The sequence below is a fragment of the Notamacropus eugenii genome, chromosome 7, assembly GCF_028372415.1.
Source record: "Notamacropus eugenii isolate mMacEug1 chromosome 7, mMacEug1.pri_v2, whole genome shotgun sequence".
NCBI classification, from domain to species: domain Eukaryota; kingdom Metazoa; phylum Chordata; class Mammalia; order Diprotodontia; family Macropodidae; genus Notamacropus; species Notamacropus eugenii.
The window spans coordinates 98,953,124-98,972,550 of record NC_092878.1 but is presented as its reverse complement, the minus strand read 5'-3'; the positions used below and the strand labels follow the sequence as shown (position 1 = coordinate 98,972,550).

The 19,427-nt window shown below is 36.0% G+C and overlaps 1 protein-coding gene and 1 long non-coding RNA gene across 5 annotated transcripts in view; one reads left to right on the top strand and one right to left on the bottom strand.

Moving 5' to 3' along the window:
• The window catches only part of LOC140513089 (uncharacterized), a 29,179-nt gene extending 25,293 nt beyond the window's left edge, over nt 1-3,886 (top strand). Inside the window, exon 3 of the long non-coding RNA XR_011970061.1 lies at nt 3,661-3,886. This is a non-coding gene — a long non-coding RNA (uncharacterized lncRNA). The remainder of the gene's footprint in view (nt 1-3,660) is intronic.
• Nucleotides 1-19,427, bottom strand: part of TENM3 (teneurin transmembrane protein 3) — a 3,393,579-nt gene that overhangs the window by 2,171,447 nt on the left and 1,202,705 nt on the right. The window lies entirely within an intron of this gene.

Here is a 19,427-nt window from a genome sequence, read left to right as displayed (position 1 = left end):
TTTTGGAGAAGCCAAGGAAAGGTAGAAGGCTTGATTGAGAGGATGAGCTGAGTTACCTAGCTAGCTGGGTCTTCATTTAGGCAGCTTGGTCTACTCAAAGGTTGTGTTCATCCTTTGTTTTCTAAGAGGATCATGACATCAAAGAAATGATGACATGACTTGCACTTGACTTTGTTTTGAGCGAGGGAGGACTGTGCAAGGACTGTGCCTCACTTTCTCCTCCTGAGCCAATTGCTTGCCTTGTAGAACTCAGAGTTTTAAAAATGAATATTAAAAACTCCTTTTACATGCAACTAGGAAATAAAATAGTCACTGGGCTTTAGAAATCTATCTTGCCCTACAGGAAAATAGAAGGGAAGAGGATAAGAGGAGGGGGTGAGGATAGAAGGGAGGGCAGATTGGAGGAAAAGATAATAAGAATACAAGCTATCCTTTGGGTAGGGGAGGAGATGGGGAGAAAATTTGAAGCACAAAATTTTGTGGAAGTGAATTTTGAAAACTAAAAATAAATGAATTTTTTAAAAAAGCTCAATCATCCATTTTGAAAGAATCACTCTCATAAGGTGGCTGAGAGACTACACATATCAAATATATCCTTAAATATGCAAGCAGTATATGCTCTCCAGGGTCTAAAGAGGAATTGATATATCTTAACTGGTCTGCAGATATTGTGGAGTTTTTCATTGTTAGGCTGATTTTGTTGGTGAAAAGATCACTCTGGATGGATGCTTTGGACAGCATTTCCTAGGAACTGCTCCTTTAAATTCTATAACATGGACTTATGGAACTATAAGATTATAGTTAAATCTGTAAAGGACTTTTAGGGAACATTTAATCCAACTTCCTCATTTTACTTAACCATTAGGAGTGATAGAACTTTGCAGATAAGTGATGAACTCTAAGTGGTTAGGGACTTATATGTGGTCATTGTAGATGTCTAATTTGGTTCAGTTAAAAAACATCATTGGGTGGTCGTGGGAAGCACTTTATTGTGAATTCCATCTACAAGATGACATCACATTAGCATGACAGAACAGGAAAATGATAAACACAGCAGAAGATGTGGGAAAGTTGGAACAGTAATGAATTGTTGATGGAGTTGTGAACTGATCCAACCATTCTGGAGAACAATTTGGAACTATGTCACAAGGGTTATAAAACTGTGCCTACCCTTTGACACTGCAATACCACTTCTAGGTCTGCAAGCTGAAGAGATCACAAAAGCAGTAAAAGGGCACATATGTACAAAAACATTTATAACAGTTCTTTTTGTGGTGGCCAAGAACTGGAAATTGAGGGGACGTCCATCATTTGGGGAATGGCTGGACAAGTCACGCCATATGAATGTAATGGAATATTATTGTGCTATAAGAAATGATGAGCAGGCAGACTTCAGAAAAACCTGGAACTAATACTGAGTGAAAAGAGAAGAACCAGGAGAACACTGTACACAGTAACAGCCGCATTGCTCCATGACTTATGTTGATAGACTTAGTTCTTCTCATCAATGCAAAGATCTAAGGCAACTCCAAAAGACTCATGATGTAAAATGCTATCCATAACCAGAGAAAGAACTTTGGACTATGAATGCATATGGAAGCATACTATTTTCTTTCTTTTTCTTTTGTTGTTTCTTTTTTCCCGTGGTTCCTCCCATTAGTTCTTACTCTTCTTTACATCATGACTAATGTGAACATATGTTTAATATAAATGTAAAAGTTGTGTTCATCCTTCATTTTTGAAGAGGACCATGACATTAGAGAAATGATGACATGACTTGCACTGGACTTTGTTCTGAGTGAGGAAGGTCTGTGCAAGGTCACCAGCCTCACTTTCTCCTCCTGAGCCATCTGGATCCAGTGACCAGATATTCAACAAGATAACTAGAGATGGGCCAGGATGCAAAGGGAGACCTTGGCCTTTTCAGGTATTCTCTTAGAATAACGCCCATTGAGTGAATAGGCCTCTTTAAAAAGTAGTCAGGGAATGGCCTTTTTAATGAGCAGAAAAAAAAAAAATAAATGATGCAGGGAAGGAAAGAGAAACTGTTGTTTCTATTGACAATCACTCTGAGCCAGCCATTAAGTGGAACTTGGGCATTGAAACTGAAAAGCATTTTCGCTAGAAGCCCCTCCATGGACTCTACCTGAAACTGAGGCCTAGCGTGTCTAATGAACGTTGTATGTGCACTCACAAGTGTCCAAGGAGAAAAAGTGGCAAGTCCTTCAGAGGCCTTAGAGTTCAAACCCTTTATGTGATTTGAAAGGAAACTGAGTCCTAGATAGCTGGATAACTCAGTGTAAGATCACTAATAAGTAGAGCCTATAATAGATTACATGCCATCTTGGTAAGGGAGGAAGAGAGGGAGAGGGATAAAATTTAAAACTGAAAATCTTACACAAGTGAATGTTGAACACTAAAAATAAATAAAAACCTGTATATATATATATATATATATATATATATATATTAAAATGATGACACCACAACAAACCACTTGAGAAATCACTCAAAATTGTGAAGTAAGACAAACGGTATAACACCAAAATATAAGCTATAACCTCCTCTACAGTTATAAAGCCTAAATATTTTGAATAATCATGGAGGGCACTGGTTAGAAGTATTTGTTTCATAATCCCAAAACATCATGAAATGTCTCAGTTTTTCATGTAGCATCAATAGAAATAATTTTCAACAGACATTTGGATTTCCCATGCGTCAGGTACTTTTTGTTGGGGGGAAGTGTACGGGAAATCTTTTAATTGTAGCAATGAAGAATGAAGCTTCTTCAACATCCTAATTCCTGGAACATGCTAACTGACATCTAAGTCTTCTTTATTCAAAACATCATTATACTGTAAAGTATGTAAACTTCAATTTGTCTTCTATCCCATCCATTACCATCTTCATTTTAGAAATGAAGAAAATGATACCCAGAGAAATTAAATAACTTGTTCAAAATCTCAACTTTTTAGTGAAGATATTTAAGTATTAATAGTAATATATAAACTTTATTGCTGAGGGGAATTGATTTGTTTTTAAGCAAGAAACACCACGTGTTGATGAAGCTTAATGCCATCTACTTAACAGTAAAATTTGAAGAGTTTTTAGGGGATTTTTCAGATGGTAAATTGAATGATATATAAAAATCAGTCTCATATTTCATGACTATTTGTTAATATGGACAGACTGGCATGGAAAAAAGACAGTTTCCTTCTATTTTTAATCAAAGTAGTTTCTATTAGAGCATAAATTGAAGAATTATAGCACGTAAGAACTCAAAATGGCATGTTGTTATGAAGAATGTTCACAGTTCAGCTCCCTGGAAAATCAAGCATCTCAGAATTGTACTTAAATATCAGTTTCATTTCCCACATTGAGCTCAGACATGTAATTTTATTTTTGGAGATGAACTCTGTATGTGTGTGTTTTAAAATTATGGATTTGCCTGGATAGCAAGTTATGATGCTACAACTCCCTTTGGAAAGAAAAAAGATATTTTTGAAAGAGGATTTTGGCACTTAAATCTAATGTGCATATGATTTGCTGGTTTGAATCTGTGCTGTTTGTGCAAATATGAGGTGTAGTCTAGGCACAGGAAAAATAATAGGGTAAGAGATTGCAAGATCATCAAATAATACCTTGTTTTGATTCCCTAAGGAACTACCATCTGTTCTGCAGTTTCTGAGATTGGTGAGACCCAAATAAATGCTTCTTACAAGAAAAAGACAAGTAAAGGAGAGGAAACGGGAAACAAAAGTGTGCAAATACAAAGAAATGGAAAATATATGATTTCTTTAATAGAAAAATAGAAGAAAGAGTTCAATAAAATGGGTCAAAAAATCAGGAAACATTGAAGTTCCTGGAAAAAACACTATAAAAATAAGAGAAAAATATTAAAATCTTGATTTTCAAGCTTAATCAAATGATACATTCTAGAATGATCTTTCCTTCTCATATTCTTTAGCTTTAATATGAACATGATAGCTGATATATTCTTATACCTTGTAAAATGTTGATATTTATCAATAAAAGATTTCTGTGATTATTTCCTGTACACTTAAGCAAATATGTGTCTATAAAATTACATACAAAATAATGACCAAGCTTGAAGAAACTTTTCTAATGTGTTGATCAGTCTTGTGGAACATTTTTTCTTCCTCATTTATTCTCTATTTCAAGGGAATTTGGGAGAGATCTTTCTGGAGAGGGTGAGTATGAACACAGTGGGGGATATAGCTGACAAAAAACCAACAAAAATAAAGGCACATACAAAAAAAAGAAAAAGTTATATGATGAGATATGTCTAGTACTACTATTGGGGCTCACTCTTTCTCCTAAGATAATTTGCTAAAACACTTTAAGACAAGATACTCCATGGATTCTTTGATGTTGGTCAGATTGCTTGTTTCCCTTAAAAGGTAGTAAGGCATGATAAAGACTAGAAAATAATAAGGAGACAGAAAACTTTGATCTTAGATAGTTAAAGTTGATTATTTACCAAATACTTGGTAGATATTATTATATTAGAGAGTTCAAAATTTCTTGTGTTTATGTTCATCTACAAATGGTTTTATACAATCTGAAAAATCTCTGAAAAGCCATAACTATTCTGAACCCCAAGGTACATTGTTTGTCCAAAATTTATCAAAGTCACTGTGCAATAAAACAAGCACTCTTTTAATAATTATATTTTGCTATAATGGTGTAGTGGATAGGGAATTTGATTGGAAATCGGCAAGATGAATGTGAATCCTATCTCATACACTTACTAGCTGCATGACTCAGGGCAAATCACATCACCTCTCTCTAGACTTCAACAATTCCTTATCTGTAAAATGAGGAGTTTATGCTGGATGGCCTGTAAGTCCCTTTCCATCTATAAAGTCTAGATGATCATATGACTTTAAATGAAAGTACATTTTTAAGAAAACAGGCATACTCTATATAAGATTTCATGTGGTAAGTTGATGGTGGAGTTTTCCTTTTACTGCCCTATTTCTAACACATATTAGCTCTGTACCCATGCAATTCTTTAAGAATCTAGGTTGCAAGAAAGGTGTCAACTTATATTGGTGGAGTATTTCCTTATCTGTGAGTTCCCTAAGTCAATAAAATCATTGGCCATCCCAACCCTCCTGCTACAACTCAGTCATACAATGGATGCAGTGCCTGATATTAAAGATATATATTGACAGAAGAAACTGAATATATTGGAATATTGTGTTGTATGAAATGACAAGGCATGGTTTCAAAGAGATTTGGAAGGACTCAACTGAACTGATGGAGTGAAAGCAAAACCAGAGATTTATGCAACAATATCAATATTACAAAATTTTTGGCCACTTTTACAAACTGGAGAAAAGTGAAATGAGAAGCAGAATCAGAACAATGTATACAATAACAATACTGTAAAGACAAACAACTTTGAAAGCTGTAAGATCTATGAGCAATACAATGATCACCAATCATTTCAGAGAATCAATGATAGAACATGCTATCCACTTCTTGAAAAGAGGTGATGGATCCACTGGACAGAATGAGATATCTATTTTTAAAAAACATAGTGAAAAAGGGAATTTGTTTTCCTTGAAGATGCATAATTTATTCAAATATTCCCCTCCACACATAGGATGATAGGTGATGGAAAGGAGAGAAAACAGATTTCTATTCATTAAAAAAAATAAGACAATTTTTTTAAAAAATCAGGTCTTTAAGGTGGGGGAGCAGGGAGACAGTTCACTATGTCATATGAAGGTTGTATCATTGCCATAATAGCCTTTCTGTCTGCTGAGCATGGAACTCTGGGGGCCAAAATGGAAAGTACCTTGAGAATATGTAGTCATTTGCCCAATCATTGATTTTAAGGAGAGAAAAAAAAGAGAAAAAGAACAAAGGAGTACACTGTTGTATGACTGGAATTTTGATCTACACAAGGCAAAGATCTGAATTAGATTTTCAGACTCTACAAGCTTCTCAAAGGCATACCCACTCTGGATGGGTATGAAGATGGAGAAATGCAAGTGTGACCAAGGTGCTAGGAATGTCTTAAAGGGTTAAGGAGGAAAATAAAGTTCACTTAAATCTTGAAGAAAGGCAATCCCTTGTTTTGGAAATCAGTTCAAAGCAGAAGGAAGGTGTGTAGGGGGCAACAGTACTGCTGCTCAGCACGTTGTACTTGAGGAGAGATGCCACCTTGCTTCTCTGCTAGCCTCAGATGTAAGGAGAGGAAACAGCAGCCCTGGGTCTGTCTTGCTGCAGTCAGTTAATTACCTGGGAGTCAATCCAGAACCAGTGGATGCACCCTCACCAAGCGGAGGTAATTATGATTATTCTCTCTGTAAATGTCGCTCTTTGAAACCTGGCTTCGTTTTCCCCAGAACTTTCATGACAACTTTCCTGACTTGAAATTCTAATTACGTGAAGCTTCATTTCCTTCCCTCTTCAAGAGCATCTATACCCATGGTTATGGGTTGGGGTTGGCAGTTGGGCTATTCCCTTTCCAGAGAATTTGGCATTTATGTGGATTAAATGATTACTCTCTGATTCCCTTTTTCTGCAAAAATATGAAAGGTTTCCTTTTTTAAAAATCACAAAAACAAACCCATTGTAACAATGTGTCCTCCTGAGTTAGCAGTCTGAGTATCAATTTTCTGATATGCTTAAAGAAAAATTGTATAATACTGCTGAACGAGTCATCCCATTAAAACTTTAGTGAATGATCTTTACTCAAGAAATAACAGTTCTACTCACCCTGTGTGTAACGTAATCGGGGAAATAGCTATAATCATCGATCCCAGCTGGCAAAGGTAAAGTATTAGCTCTGATGGTAGATTGCAAAGCGAAGCATTAATGAAGTGGGCATTATGGGCAATGCAGTTCCATTTGGTTGGATATTTGTATTTCAAAACGAATGTGCTTCTAGATTAAGAGTGTACCTTTTAAAAATGGAGTTAAATGGGCTTCCCTGTCATAAAAGCTGTATATCCAAAGGCGGAGGAATCCCTTCTTACATGCTAGAAGTTGTTCTTAATGTTAGAGCTTTTTTTTTTCCTTTTAACAATAGTTTCCAGCCCAAGGGCAAGTTTGAGACAGAGGAGACTTAAAGTAACTCAGAGCCCTGATTTTAATTTCTCGCATTCGCAGCATTTAGCAGCCTAATGTCTCAAAGGAAAACAGGTACTTTCATTTTTGCCTCTTGCAACCAACCCTGTCAGGGGAGAGGTCCAGGCTCTGAAAACGCAGCTCATTAAAATGAAGAATTTTTCCCGACTTTGATATTCACAGTTCACTAGGGATATGCTACCTGTTCACTGAGCTGTTTTGTCTGGAAGGGGGGAGAAGCACAGTGAAGTACACTTTAATTAAACTGCTTTAATCAAATTCATTAGGTCTCTAACATTTATAAAATATATTGGGTTATGATGCTGATGAATCTAATAATATAACATAATTATATATGCATCTACATGCACATATATGTACTTACGTATACATATATGTGTATAGATATAGAGAGAAAATAATGAGAGAGAAAGAGACAGGACAGAGACATAGGGAGCTGAGTGCGGAAAGAAGGGAGAGATGCTTCTCTTTCTTTCAGTTAATTGGTATGTTCAGAATGATTCCTTTCAACTTATTCATAAAACTCTCACTGACATGCAAGTTCCATATTTTTTCTGCATTCTGGCAAACAAGACCACAGCTCCTACTGATGAAGACACCTAGTTTCCCAGGCTATTTACAAGTAGCTTTGGTCTAGTCTGTTTACTTGAAGAAAGAAAATTTGTCTTCCAGAAAAGAGCTCTGTACTAACCAACAAGACTTACTATGTGAGCAACATATGAAAGTACGAAGGTCTGAAATGCAGTTTAAAAGGTAAAATCTGAACATGTGTGGCTAGGAATTATTTATAACAAAGGCTTTTAGTCTAGAAGGTAAATTGATCCCATGTTTAGGTGGCTTTAGCCCAGGAACAATACAGAGAGAGCCCATGGAGAGAACAGGGGAATGATCATATACACATACACATGCATATACACACACATATATACCTTAGATACACATGTGTACCCACATATACACACATATTCATATATTCACATTGGGACAAAAACAACAATTGCAGGAAGAACATATATTGTCCCAATTATATCAGTGGGTCAACTGCACTATCATAAATTCAGAGCTGAAAGTACATTTAGAGGTCACGTACTTGAATTACCTCATTTTACACATGATGAACTAAGTCCCTTAGAAGTTAAATGACTTGCCCATGGTCACACAGGCAGTTAGTGGCAACAGTAGGATTTGAAATGAGGTCTTCAAACTCATAATCTAGCATCCTTTCCATTACACCAATCTATTTCCCTATTTATAAAATAATTCATATTTTACTGCTGGTGGCAGAGATGGGTAATGAACTGAGCCTAGAACTCAAGAAAAAGATTAAATTGGGCTAGATCACTTCTGAGAAAAGAGGCAGCACTTTTAGTAATCACAACTTGACCCTGCTCATGAAAACCAATTATGAACAGTACTATTCTTGCAGTGATGCTATGGGATTATGAAACATAGAATATCATTGTCTTAAAAGAATAAAAATTCCAGGGGACCCATAGGGCAAGGAAAAACGCATAGCAGTTAGAAGTAGACTGTAACAACACCAAGGATGACTCACGTGTGCAAAAGTAACATCATGACATCATCTCTCTTGACATAGGAGAGAAAAATAGGTGGGCCAGCCATGTCAGTAGAGTAAGGGAAAAATAAGAAAAAAAAACACAATAATAGTCATAATAGCTAGTATTTATGTAATGTTTTAAGGTTTGCAAAGTATGTTATGAATACTATCTCATTTGATCCTTACAATGACTTTGGGAGGTAAGCACTATTATGGTCTTTTTTACAACTAAGGAAACTGAGGCAAACAGAGGTTAACTGATTTGCCCAGGATTGCACAGCTATTAAGTATCTGAAGCCGAATCTGAACTCAGGTCTTCCTGACTCTGTCTTCTGTTTCACCTAGCTCCCTTTAATTGGCACAATGTATGTTCTGGCATATAGTTTACCTTCAAATAATGAGTGTCTTGGGTAATGTTCTATGGAAGATTTACAGAAAGTCAAAGAAAGAATTGTATATAGGAGTTATGTATGAGTTTCTATTGGCACTGGTGAAGGGAGTGTCCCCATGGACAAGCTAACAAATCCATTTAAGTAAGATTGTAAGATTTTTTTCCCTTTCAGCTTTTTCTCAAAATGATCCCATAAAGCAGACCATTAGTTCTGTGAGTTTTTTTTTGGGTGAGACAGTTGGAAAGTCACTAAGTCTAAATTCTGCACCCAAAGTTATCCAACCAAAACATACCACAGCTCACATCTGGCCTCCCTTACATTTAATTTAGCACAGACATAGCTATATCCTCTCTGAGGTTATAGCCATACAAAATTGAACTGATGGACAATATAATTTTTAAAAATTTCACTTAGGCCTGGAGCAATGTAACCTATTTTAAAATTTCTCTTTAAAGTAAAGCTAAAGTAAGTTTTCTAAAGTAAATAGTAATGATATTTTACCATTTCATTCTCTTCCTCTGTCTCTGACAAGAAGTAAAAACAGAAAGCTGATTTAAAGAATGAAAATTTGGATATACTGATGAATATCTTACTTTATTAATATTAAATTAAGTTATTCACACTTTAAAAACTCTTGTCATTAAAAGAGTCTCCCAAAGAAGCCTATCTAATAATTCAAAAGGGTCTCCATAAACTTTGGAAATTTGTGAAGGACACTGAAAGTCAGGCTTTAAAATCTAAATTCACTTAAAGGGCATCTGTTTTGATTCCCTTTGGTATATTCTATCTAAATACCAAGTTCAATACATTTATTCAATGATGAGTAGTCAAGAATTACTTGTTGATGATGGAAAAAGAAGTGACTAGCAGGCTATAGTAGGCTTTAGGTTACAAACTGAGAGAGTTTAAAAGCATTTTTTAAAAGTTTTACTTAGCCATAGCATTTAACTTTAGTAGATACCCACATAGAAATATTCCCTTCTTATTTTTCAGCTGTATGTGACTCTTCATGACCCAATTTGGGGTTTTCTTGGCAAGGATACTAGAATGGCTTGCCATTTCCTTCTCCAATTCATTTTACAGATGAGAAAACTGAGGCAAACAAAATTAAGTGACTCATCGTGGGCCACACAGCTAGTAAATATCTGAGGTCACATTTGAGCTCAGATCCTCCTAACTGCAGGTGTCCACTGTTCTACCTAGTTTCTCAGAAACACTCCATAAACGTGGAAACATTTCCAGTGAGCAAAGTAGGCTGTATTGACTTCCATGGCTGTGGGATCAATGAAGTCTGAAGGACTTGACTCTAAGTGGGGAGGAGGGGGAGCAGGAGAGGCTCTTAGATGCCCTTACCTGACCAAGAAGTTGAATTAATGGGCAAAGTCTTGGTTCACTGAACCAATCAAGCCTCCATGAGTTTAAATACCTTGTAAGGAAAAACTGGCCTGGCCCATGTGGTTCAGGATCTTAGGAAAATCTGGCTCAGACCCCAAGGCAGATAGTCCATGGCATTTTGAAGCACAACATTCTTTAAAAAATTTGTACATTAAGTTGTGGCTTATCATACACCCTCTCTGCCTCTAGTATTCTAATTTCAAATTATTTCTTTTTTATTTAAAATTATTTACAAGTACAGAAATGTAGTGTTACAGGAAATAATCTATAGAGCTTTTTGTAATCAAATGTTTTATTAGAAACAACATAGAAAATCAATATAAAATAATTTATTTAGTTTTTTACTACTTTTACTATCATTTAAACTAATTTAAATACACAATATTTTGTAAGATTTTTTTTTTCATCTTTTTGAGTGGTCTGTCTAGTTTTATTCAATCATACATTTTGGTTGTTAAGAGTTTTGGACTTACCACCCCATCAAATATTCTAATAAACTTTTATTGCCCAAGTTTATAGATTTCCTGTGTACTTTTTCAGTAATTGGTGCTATCAAGAGCTTCAAATCTATTTGTATGGTGCTTGCAATTTTGTACTACACTAAGTGCTCCCAAGGCCCTGTGCCAATGTGAGACTCTCTTAGTCCTGGAGACATGTGGATGTCCAGAGTTTCCTCCTTCTCAATTTCACTCAATGGGAGAAAACAAATATAATAGTATGTGGAGATTATTTCACATTGACAGCATTTCACATATAATGCTTAAAACTGTGTAATACTGAGGAAGAAAATTAATTAAAATAGAACCAAATCAATATGATGTGTAACACAACTCTCTCAGCCCCTTGAATTATAAAACAGCTGTTATAGACAGAAATTATATTGGGTAGGCTACCAGCAGATATTGTTTTTGTTGTTACTACAAACCTATTTTCATGAGTCTTGAGGAAATCTACACTTAGAATCTCCTTCAAGAAAAATGATCTTAGAAAGTTATCTGGGGCATTAAGAGGTTAATGTCACATCTACATTCATATAGTCAGCATGTCAGTGGCAAGATTTGAACTCATATCTTCCTTCCTGGAATGCTGGTCCTCTATTTGTTATTGATACACTGATAATGATAATAGCATTCAAATGGTGCTTTAAGGTTTGCAAAAAGCTTTGCAAATATTATCTCATTGTATCCTTATCACAACTTTGAGAGCACTGTACGTTCTAATATTATATTTATTTTACAGATGAGGAAACTAAGGCACCCAGAGGGCAAAGGAGTTCCCAGAGTCAGACAATTGTTAAGTATCTGACAATAGATATGTATTCAAGTCTCTCAAATTAAAGGTCTAGCACTCAACACTGTCACTCTCTGGCTACTCATGTGTTTTTGTTTTATGAAATGAAATAGTCATGACACCTTTAAAATGGTAAAAATGATGTGATGTCATGTATTTTATACCTCTCCCACTATCCTAAATTATACAGGGGTATTTTAGACTGGAAATACTCAACAATGAGTGAATTAAAACAAAAAAAACATACACAAATTAAAATTTCACATTTTCTTGGTTTTGTGGTCCAAATCTAAGCTTTAAATGATCATAATTTATAAGTATGAAAACCTATTTTTCTATTAACCTTCAGGAATAAGAATCAAGAAGTTTCATTTAATGCCTTCTGACTATCCAGTGTATCTTTAGAAACATGACATCATAGCCACTGGGAATTATAGAGAGCCTTCATCTTGTCTTCAGATTCACTTCTGACTTAAAAAGACAATAGCTGATAGTCATAGTCTTGTAGAATATTACAGTAGGAAGAAATAGTAGAGAATGCTTTGACCATTACTCTAAGTGATTCCTCAAGTCTCTCCAGCATCTTTGCCAAGAAAACAACAAATGTGGTCATGAAGAGCAGGAAAACAACTGAAAAAGCAGAAAACAACAACATCTCCTGAGTCAGTTTCATTTTTTTGGTTTATTTGTCTGCAGTGATGCTGTCTGACTGAAACTGTAAACTAGACAGCTAAGGCAGCGTCCCGTGTGCTTACTTTTTAAGAGCACCCAACACTGCATCACTCTCAAATGGATACTCAGGAAAGAATTTCAAATCCGAAAGGTAATAATAATCAATTAATTCACTTATTAAGATTTTTACCGTTTAATGCTTGCCTTTCTCTGTTTCCACAGGACTTACTTAGCACCGTACTTACTAGCATATAGTAAGTACTTAATAAAAGTTAGCTGACTTGTTGAATCCAGAGCATGTCAATATCTTGGCATTTTCTTTTCATTAAAAAAACAAATAAAATAAAAAGAAAACTGAATTTATCTATTTATTTCCATAGTAGGAAAAAGAAATAACTCAAAGGAACTATGGAGTACCAAAATTATGCAAATTTAGTCATTTCTTTTTCATCCTTAAATTTCAAGAAAACTTTGCACTATTAGCAAAAAAATGGAAACAAACTTCAAGTTAATTATAAATGGTAAATGAGGCTATTCAATAAGAATGACACTAGCTGTACTCCTCAGTACAATTATCTATTTTACCCTTTCTCCTTCACCTCTGCAATATCCATTCCCTTTGCTTAATCTATTACCATGACCTCTTCTCTTGTATCCCATCCCCCCTAGCTTAATTTGAGGTTATGTTCTAATAATTCTTCTCACTCTCTCAGGCGGCTTTCAGTAATTCCACTTCACTGGCTCCTTTCCTTTTTGCACACAAACTTGTTTAGGTCTCTGGAGATATTGAAAAAGTTTTCCCTTCTACTTTCTGTCCTCTGCTATACCACCATTCCAGTTGCCCTCCCCTTCCCTTCTCTTCTTGCAAAAGTGATGCCTTCATCTTATCCCTATTGATATCTTCTCTTTTCATTGCAATCTAATTTACATTAACATTAATGAAATTGCTTTCTCAAAAGCTATTAATGACTTCCTAAATCCAACACCTTTAAAAAAATCTCCAAAAAAACTTCATCTTCCTTGGCTTCTTTGCTACATTTGGCCCTGACAACCACTCCTTTTTGTTGTTCTTTGTATTCTCAGTGATATTTCTACCTCCCTACTGATAAGTCTTTCTGTACTCTTTCTTTATTCTTTAAAGTATATTCTTAGCTGTTGTACTTTCTCTTAACATTTACTTCTTTGGCAATTTTATTTACTCCTGTGGATTCCTCTCTTATCTGATTCCACTTTTCTCCTCCTAATACAACCATGTGGGTTCTGAATCTTACTGCCTTTCATGAAGACCGTTATGACTGACTCCTAATTGGCTTTCAATGGCTTACAATGGATGGTCTTTTAGAAATGTCCAAGCAATAATTCCTACTGCAATATTATAATGATATCATTTCTCTACTCAAATATTCACAGCTGCATAGTATAGCTGACTGAATTCTAGACTTGAAGGCAGGAAGACCATAGTTCAAATCCTGCCTCAGCCATTTATGCATCATATGACCTTACGCAAGTCAACTACTCTGAGCCTCAGTTTCCTCATCTGTAAAATCAGATAATAATAACTCTTTCCTCACAGGGCTGTTTTATCAAAGGTGACAAGATATGTAAAGTACTTTACAAGCTTTAAAAAACTCTGTAATGTTATTGTTATATTTGGGTTTTATTCTGCTGAATAAAATATAAACTTATAATCTTGGAGATACTTTCTAACTCTAATGTTTTAAAAATATTTAAATATCAACTATGATCACTTTAAGTCAGAAGTGATTTTGTTAGTGTTGCTGTTTTGTGGTCTGCCCATTCTTTAGCCTTCTTCCTAAATTCATGCAATGTTAGGGCTGGGTTCAACCACAGTTCTGGAGGGAAAACCTGGGCTGATCCTCTTGCTGCTTTCTTGGGGCACTGAATCTTGAGTTATTCCAAGATCTCAGAGACAGGCTTGAGTTCTGCCAGCTTTCACTGCTCCCATAGTTGTCTGATTCAGGACAAAGTTTGATTGCTATCCCCTATGGTTTGAACTTTGCAAGCTCCTGACCTGGGTTGGAGTCTATGCAAGAGGAGACTGTGGCTAAGCCTTTATCAGATAGTTAGAAAGCTCTGTTGGCTCAGAATGGCAGAATTGTGGGCTCCCCTTCCATTTGGGTTTCTTGCCTTAGTTATTGTCCTGCAGAGTGGGCTAGATGCTGTAAGTGAGATGCTATTCTGTACCTGGAAGCTAAGCCATATAACTACTGATGCTGGCTTCTGAATTTCCTCTTTTCTTCATACACAATCCGGGATCTCTCTATCCAGGAGTACACCACCGCTCCTCTTTGTAAGTTCCCTTCTCGTCCCTCTTTAAACAATAAAGTTCTTGGATTTTGTGCCATACCTAATTTTTTTAGCCCTAACATTCAAGAAAAAAATGCCTTGTGCCAAGTTGTGGTTCAATTGTTTGCAGTCATGTCTGAGTCTTTGTGACCCCAGTTTGGGGTTTTCTTGGCTAAGATACTGGAATGATTTGCCATTTCCTTCTCCAACTCATTTGATAGATGAGGAAACTGAGACAAATAGGGTAAAGTGACTTGTCCAGGGTCACACAGCTAGTAAGTGAGTGAAGAAGAATTTGCATTCAAGATGAGTTTTCCTGACTACAGACCTGGCAGTCTATCCACTGAGTCACGTAGCTGCCCCCTTTCAGACAGGAGGCCATCATCATAATCACCATCACCATCACCATCATGAAAACAGCAATAAACATCAAAGTACTATTAAAATATAAATTGCTACTATGATTTAAACTATTGCCTCAAAGCAATGAATTCCAAATCTATGTCTCTAGCTTCTTCAGAAGTCTAGTCCCAAACATCCAATCACATACAGAATATTTGTTTCAACTCATTTCTTCCTTAAATTCAACAGGTCCAATATCAAGCCAGTCTTTTTTCACTAAACTGAGTGCTTCTGACTTTACTATGTCAGCTCTACACCTGCCATTCATCTAGTCATTCATATTTATTACTTCCGCGTTATCCTTGAGATCAAACTATTTCTACCTTGCTTTCTCATTATTTCTAATACTACCCACTCTGGTATATACACTCAGTACTACTCAATTATACAATTAAAATACCCTGTTGGCAGATCTTCAGGCAATTATATGGCTCTGTGGATAGAGTGCTGCACCCGGAGTCAAGAAGACCTGAGTTCAAATCCTGCTTCAGACACTCATTAGCTTGTTACCCTGGACAAGTCATTTAATCTCTGTTTGCCTTAATACACTGGAAAAGGAAATGGGAAGTCATTTCAAAATCTTTGCCAAGAAAATCCCATGGACAATACTGGTGTGCTATGGGTCCATTGAGTCACAAAGAATTGAATTTCTAAAGAATAACCATAAACAGATCTTCCTCCCTTTGTCCTTTCCTTCCCAAAACTGACACCTGATAGATTTGATTTTCTTGGTTCACAGATCTGACCAAATCAATCTTCTGCCCAGAAAACATCAATGGATCACAGTTTCCTACTGAATGAAGTCTAAATTCCTAAACTTAGAATGTAAATCCCCACATAACCAGACAAAATCATATCTCTCTAGTTTTATCTCATACAATCTCTTAGTCATACTCCATACCCTTACAAAACTGGACATCAAGCAGCCTCAGTGCAATTTTCAGCTCAGTTTTCTTGGCTGGGTTTTTGTTTTGTTGTTTATTCTTGATAGAGGGAGACAGGTGGATGTATGAAAGAATAAATGAATTCATTAATCAATCAATTACTTGATGGCAAAGCATTCACTACGTACTTATTATGTATGAAACATTGTGTTAATCATTGAGAATATTAGCACAAATCTAAGACAGTCTCTGCTCTCAAGGAGCACAGAGTCCAAGAGAGAGAGAAAAGACATAAAGGAGGTTTCAGCTGCAAGTCCAGTGGAAAGATTCTAAGTTCTTTAGAACAAAAAAGCAGAAGGTAAAGCTTCTTAAATGTCATTTCCAGTGATAAAAATCATATCCACTTTTTATGCTGAACTATTTTATACTACTAAAGACTTTGGCCGCAGGAACTTTTATGTTGCAGGTCTTAGTAGTTGGAGACAATGGACATCTCACAAGCTACATCTCCCAGTAGGTGCCTCATGAGATGACAGCTTTGCATGCAAGGCTGGAAGAAGAGTCAGTAGTTGGGGAATACTGTTGTATGAACTCCTGGAGCACTTGATCCCATCACTGGGGGGAGTTGGTCAGTAGTTGATGGTGGTGGTGGTGGTGAGGGTGATGGACCCATTCTCCATAGTGATTGTTCCTTGAAGTATGACTATAGGACCCTCAATAGAAGTAATCTCTGTACTACAGGGTCACAGTTACTTCTAAGGCAATTTGGTTCAGGGCCCTATACTGTCTATATTCAGTTGTAAGAAGAGATGATGATCAAGGTGATACTGGACTGACTTGTTCGTCATAAGCTGCCTCCTATGTCTTCCTTAGGATGCCTTACTGCATTACCTAGACTAACTTTCCTATTCCATAGGTTCTAATCAGTTAGACATTTGTGAGGATGACTGGTACCTTCTCAAAAGGAGATATTTTTGTGAAAAATGTCTGTAGGGACCAGGTTGAAAGTTGGCCCAGTGGTCTGATAGATGCACCTATTCCCCAGGTTTTTGTATCTACCTATCTGTTAGTCTGAAGCACTTACATATTTAGAATTAGAGCGCTTGAGATCTAATTTTGATTTTGTTACTTGCTTTGGGTGATTTTGGATAAATTCCTTAACTTATTGGGGTCTCATTTTCTTCATCTGCGTATAAAATGAGGGGGGTAAACTGAGGATCCTTCCAGTTCTTGACCTATGATGCTTTGAATACATTCTCCCCCCTTCCACCATTGTTATCACTATTCTTTTTCACCCATCCTATAAAATCTGATTCAAATGTTTAAATGTTATCTCTTTCTCTACCAGGAAGGTTTCCTTGATTTTTTTCTCACCTCTTTCCAACAATCAGCAATGACCTTTCCCTATTTGGCCTTCACATACCATTTTGATTATATTTCTCTGATGCACTTAGATATCATTTTGTCGTCTGGTTATTTGTGTATGTGTCATATTATTTTCTTAGTCATCGATCTCCAAGAGAACAGGAATCATATTTTAGGCAAATGTTGTATCTCCTGCACAGCTTAAAACACAGCTCTGAACACAGTACACATTTAATAAATGTTTACTGAATGAAATTAAATCAAATGGAATTTAAGCTGAATCCCTAACAGATTTGGGGGGGGGGGGTGCAGTTCATAAATCTTCAAGGTTGTACCTGAATGAGTAAATCAGTCTATCATAAAATTATAAATGACATGGTTTTAAAATTTTCCTTGCATGAAATTTAAAGCTTCTAATCCTTCATTTAATTGTTCACTTATCAAGTTAACAATTCAGCTCATAATCAAGCTTCAATATATAACTCACAGATTGAAAGTGAGTAGCTTAATGGTGATGTAAGAAAAATAAATTTTCATAAAGAAATTAAGAGTAGTTGCTAAAAAAAAATCACAGAAATCTTATAATAAATCTTCAAACGTATACTGCTATAATATTATCGGACATTCTTTTTAAATTACATAGTCACTGAAGTAGAATGAACTCATTCAGCTCCTTCTTCCAGCAAAAACAGTAGATATTGCCTTCTCTACCTCATATCATCTGTCTTCCTTTCTTCCTCATACTTTTGTAGGAATAAAAAGTATTTTAGTAAACAGCTATTTTCCATCCCTTCTCCAATTTGTAGCAAATATGAAGAGTCAAACCAAACAAATCTCAACATTAACTATGTCCATTGTTTGTTTCATTTTGATCTTGAGTCTACCAGCTATTTGTCAGGAAGTGTCTATCAGGTTTCATGATCAGGCTTTTAGAATTATGGTTGATCATTGCACAGGTTAGAATTCTTGAGTCTTTGTTGTTTGTCTTTATAATGTTAGCTCCCTTCATTTGGTATATTCCCTTTTCCTTTCTCTGTCTTCAATACTAGAATTGACGAATAGTCCTGAACTGACCTTCACCAAATAATAAAATATGAGAGCTAGAAGAAACCTCAGAAGTCCTTCTGGGGCCAACCAGAAATTTAATCACTCTTCCACACAATAGCCCTTTGTATACCTATCATGAAAGCTATGAAAGTGTGTGGATAGGATGTTAGCAGGTTTTGTTAAACTATCATGTAGTAACAAGAAAGAAAGTTTTGTGTGGCAAATGGAGATGGAGCGTCAGAGGCTGGAAAGGCTGAGTTTAAGTCCTTCCTACATAACCTAGTTGTGTGACCATGGCCAATCTCTTATTTCTCAGGGTTCTAAGTCATGGATTTGCAAATCCATCTGAGGATCATAAAATCATTCTTAGCTCACTGACAGTATGAAAACAGACAGTTTAGACTGTGATCTGTAGTTTTCCAGACCTTGCTCTAAGCAACTCTCTAAGATTAGAAGCTGAAAACAATTTCCTACCTGCACTGGTAGAGGTAGTTTCTTTATCTGGAATTAAGCTATATCTATTAAAGTGTAGATCCTAGTCCATATCCCAGTCCCTAGTCCTATAATGACATCCTATAAGGTCCCTTCTTAATCTCTATCACACATTCCAGCTCCTTTCTATGTCTTCTGCCATCATCCTTAGCCTCTCACACATGGACTAGAGTAATTATCTTTAATTAGTTTTCTTACCTCCTATGTTTAACTCCACTTCAGTCCCTCCAGCATGCAATCACTAAATTAATTTTTCTAATTTATAGATCTGAACACTTTACTCCACACTGCTTAAAATCATCAAATATTCCTAACTAAATAGAGTCCAAATCCCTTAGTTTGCCATTCAATGCTCTCAATAACTTGATCATTAAAATTTTCCAAGTTTATCTCCTAGAATTCCTATCATAGTAGGTTTTGCAGTCAAAACAAATCGATTATTCGTGGTCTCCCAACCACAACATTCCGTTCACATTCAATTTCCATCTGTCTGAACCC